A 4,676-nucleotide genomic window follows, 5' to 3' on the forward strand; every position below is an offset into this window, starting at 1 on the left:
TGCAAGTACTCTTTTATTTTTATTCAGCCCTTTTTATGTTTATGATTTATGCAATTGGGTTGTAATTTTTTAAGTTATAGTTCTAGGCTTAGATCTAGTTGACAAGATCACGAGCCGTCGAGCAATTTTTTTTTTCAAGTTCAAGCATTGATTCAAGTAAGTAGGCTCCTTCAGTAGTCTTCTCTCCCCCCTCTCATTCCCTCTTCTGACTACCCTTTCTTTCTTAATTTAGGATTTTTATTTTCAGTTGTTACATTATTGCTATCCCTCTCCCCCAAGGTTCATGGCTAGTGTATGTGTTGGCTTTGCCCCTCCTAGCCATAGAACCATCAATTTATTATTTTATTTTAATTGTCTCCCTTTCCCTAAAGCCAAGTAGAGAAACCCTTGTAAGAGTGACTCTCTGGTCAAGTAGGGAAGCTCATATTATGATGCATCCCTCGGGCTAAGTAGAGAAACCTACTTGTGAGTCGCTCTCTAGCTTTATCCCCTTTCTTTTAATTTATTTTTATTTCAGCTTTTATTTTTTCCTTTATTATTATTATTTTTAATTGCATGGGTTGTTTATTTTCAGTTATTTATTTATTTATTTATAATTGCGTGGCTTGCGTCTTTAAATTCTTAGATGACGAATGGTTAGGACGTTATTTTTAGGATAGTAATTAGAATTGGATCACAATCATTAATCAGTTCACTTTCGCATTATTAAAAGAAATAAAAAATAAAGTGGCTGCTCTCCCTGTGTTCGACCCGTAGCTACACTGATCCGTACGCTTGCGGTTATATTTTAAATCTCAAACAAGTTTTTGGCGCCGTTGCCGGGAAGACAGTTCCATGTTATTTTTCGCTTTCTTTTGGTAAATCGGAGTGCTTTGTTTGCTTTGTTTTATATTTTTCCTTTTCTTTTATTGAATTCCTGAGAAGAACAACTTGCAATAATAGTTGTATCAGTGGAGGTCGCCATGCCTCACAGTATGATAAAGACAGGTTTCGCCCTGTAGCAGTACCTCAGGAATTGACCTGAGCAACCCCGGATCCCTGTCGGTAAGCTCCCAAAAACCAAAAAAATAAAAAATAAAAAATAAAAAAAAATCAAAAAAATAATAATAAAAAAAAAGTTTTGCTATCCATTCTTTTGTGCTTGTCTTACTTTAGTTGTGGGTAGTTTTTCTGTTGCATGAGTGTTAAGTGGGTACGTAATACTAAGAATCGGTTAGAAAGAAGAGATCCAACAAGTAGTGACCCTATACGTTTGCTCTCTTTAAAACCCTTCAATATGGGAGACCAACAGCAAAACCCTTCACCTAAATCTCTGAAAGATAGGTTCTACCCTGCTAGAACAGCCCAACCTTCCTGCATAGTTCTGCCACAAGCCCAGGGCAATAATTTTGAACTCAAATCTCAATACATCACTATGTTGCCCCACTTCCATGGGTTGACCTCTGAGGACGCATACCTATTTCTAAGGGAATTTGAAGAGGTATGTGTTTTAATAAAGATCCAACAGCTTTCTGATGATGCTGTTAAGCTTAGGTTTATCACTTTTGCATTGAAAGACCAAGCTAAGAAGTGGTTGTATGGATTACCCACAAATTCCATAACCTCATGGGAACAGTTCACAGTTGTCTTCCTTAAGAAGTTTTTCCCAACTCATAAGACCAATAAGCTTAGAAGTGATATCCTTCAGTTTAGGTAAAAGCCTAGTGAGTCATTTTCCAAACTTATGGAGAGATTCAAGGATCTACTCCAAGAATGCCCTCACCATGGCCTAGACCTATGGCATTTATGTCAAATAATTTATGAGGGTATTGATTACCCAACTAAACAAATGATAGAGTCTATGTGCCCTGAGGGATTCACATCCTTTACAGATGAAGGAAATGCATGGGAATTCTTACTTAACTTAGCTGACAAAACCCGTGAGTGGGAATCAACCCAAGAGAGTGAAAGAACTATAGGAGGAAAACGATATTTTGTGGATGGGATAGTAGCCAAGGAAGCCCATTTGGATAGCCTAATCAAGAGGATCGAGGCTATTGTTCCTAGAGAGCCATCATCAGTCAATTTGGTTAAGATTTGTGCTTGGTGCCAGTCCCCTGGACATGTCATAGAAGAATGCCCTAACACCTCTGGGGGCACTGCTAATGATAGTGTTAATGCCTTATACCAGAATCATCCATATAGTAACACATACAATCCAGGATGGAGAAATCACCCAAATTTCTCTTGGAATCAGGGCAACCAAACAGGACCTTCCAATTTCTATAATCAAGGTCAACCTGGACCCCAAAGGCCTCCCTTTGCACAACAATCTTTTTCTCAAAATACTTTTCCTAGGTCAAATGTAGGACCTCAAGCGAGTTTTCCTAGGGCCCCTCTCCTATCATCTTATCAGCAACCCCCTGGGTTTACCAACACTGGAGAGGCAAGTAGAATTAGTGACTTGAAAAAAATTATGGCCCTTCTCATGACAAGCCATCAAAATCTTACGAGAGAACTTACTCAAGTTGTCTCAATTATGCGTGAGAGGGAGAAGGGAACTTTACCCAGTCAACCAGAGCCTAACCCTAGGCATCATCAACCTGTTAGTTCACAAGGACCAACTAATGCACCACTGAATATAGAACAAGGTCAGACTCAACAAGGGCCCTCTAACCAATGTAATGTTGTTTATGCCCTTAGCAGTGGTAGAGAGTACCTACAGAGCGTTCCTAAATCTTCCCCATCTATTACTCCTGTTAACTCTTCTTCAGTTGAGGACACAAATGTGCCTCTTGTTCCAGGTTCGTCTGATGAACCTAAAGATTTTTCTGAAACTAAAGATGATTTGGTTGAGGAAACCAAAAAATGATTCTTCTGAACAGGGGCAAATCCCTAACAGTCCTTATGTTCATCCTGTCCCATTTCCTAATCGCTTGGTAAACAAAAAGAAGACTGCCTCCATGGATAAAATTTTAGAAGTCTTCAAAAAGGTAGAAGTAAACATCCCTCTTTTGGATGCCATATCCCAGATCCCCGCCTATGCAAAGGCACTGAAAGATTTGTGTACTCACAAACGTATCACTAGTATGCCCAAAAAGGTGTTCTTGGCAGGTAACATTAGTTCCATAATTACTCAGCCTATAGCAGCCAAGTATAAGGATCCAGGGAGCCCTACCATATCTTGTGTCATAGGCAACACCTATATTGAGCATGCCTTACTTGACCTTGGCGCAAGTGTGAATCTTTTACCTTACCATGTGTACAAGCAACTAGGATTGGGAGAATTGAAAGCCACTGGAACTACTCTTCAGTTGGCAGATAGGTCTGTTAAGATTCCTAAAGGGATGGTTGAGGATGTCTTCCTAAAGGTGGGGGAATTTATTTTCCCTGTTGATTTCATTGTGTTAGATACTAAGCCATTCTCAACCAAGGATGAGATCCCAATAATTCTAGGAAGACCATTCTTGGCTACCAGTAATGCATTAATCAATTGCCGGAATGGTTTCCTAAGATTATCTTTCGGTAACCAAACTGTTGAGTTTAACAAATTTAGGATTGGCAAGCAACCACATATGGAAGAAGAGATCAATATGCTTGAGGATTTTCTGGATTTTTCTGATGATTTAGTTACCAACTTTGATATTGATTTTGATTCAGAATTCCAAGAGTGTATGGATGAGTTGGATGATGATAGTGAAAATTTCTTTTCTGAAGTCTTGAGTCTTCACACACTTGTGGAGCCCTTAGGACCCCTTTCCAATTCCATTCCCAAACCTTCCATAGTTGAGCCCCCAACGCTAGATCTTAAGGAGTTGCCATCTAATTTGAGATATGCCTTCCTAGGGCCTGACCAGACTCTTCCTGTAATAATTTCTTCAAATTTGACTTCTAGCCAGGAAGAGGAGTTACTTAAAGTGTTAAAAGATAATAAGGAAGCCCTAGGTTGGACCATGGCTGATATCAAGGGTATAAGCCCTTCCATTGTACAACATCATATACATCTTATGGAGGATTCCAAACCATCCACAGAACCCCAAAGAAGAGCTAACCCAGTGATGATGGAAGCTATTAAGAAAGAGATCCTAAAGTGCTTGGATCATGGAATAATTTGTCCTATTTCTGACAGCCAATGGGTAAGCCCAGTTCACGTAGTGCCTAAGAAGTCTGGTGTGACTGTAGTTCCTAATGCCAATAATGAGTTGATCCCTACCCGCATCCAAACAGGATGGCGAGTGTGCATAGACTACAGGAAACTTAATGCGGCAACCTGGAAGGACCACTTCCCATTGCCATTCATTGACCAGATGTTAGAGAGGTTAGCTGGACATGAATACTATTGTTTCTTGATGGATATTCCAGCTATAACCAAATCCCAATTTCTTTAGAAGACCAACATAAGACCACTTTTACATGCCCATGTGGAACATTTGCTTACAGGCGTATGCCCTTTGGGCTTTGCAATGCCCCTGCTACGTTCCAACGATGCATGATGAGCATTTTTTCTGATATGGTCGAAAAATTCTTAGAAGTATTTATGGATGACTTTTCAATTCATGGGAATTCCTATTCTGAATGTCTTCATCATCTTTCCCTAGTTTTGAAAAGGTGCATATCTAAAAATTTGGTTTTGAATTGGGAGAAATGCCATTTTATGGTTAAATCTGGTATTGTTTTAGGCCATGTAATATCCAAGG

At 39.4% G+C, this 4,676-nt stretch overlaps 1 non-coding gene across 1 annotated transcript; it reads right to left on the reverse strand.

Moving 5' to 3' along the window:
- Window positions 1-1,663: 1,663 nt before the first annotated feature.
- On the reverse strand, window positions 1,664-1,770 carry LOC122062922. Its single transcript, XR_006135139.1, has one exon. It is a non-coding gene; the product is annotated as a small nucleolar RNA R71 (small nucleolar RNA).
- Between the last annotated feature and the right edge of the window lie 2,906 nt (window positions 1,771-4,676).

This window comes from Macadamia integrifolia, unplaced genomic scaffold, assembly GCF_013358625.1.
Source record: "Macadamia integrifolia cultivar HAES 741 unplaced genomic scaffold, SCU_Mint_v3 scaffold1146, whole genome shotgun sequence".
Taxonomy (NCBI): Eukaryota; Viridiplantae; Streptophyta; class Magnoliopsida; order Proteales; family Proteaceae; genus Macadamia; species Macadamia integrifolia.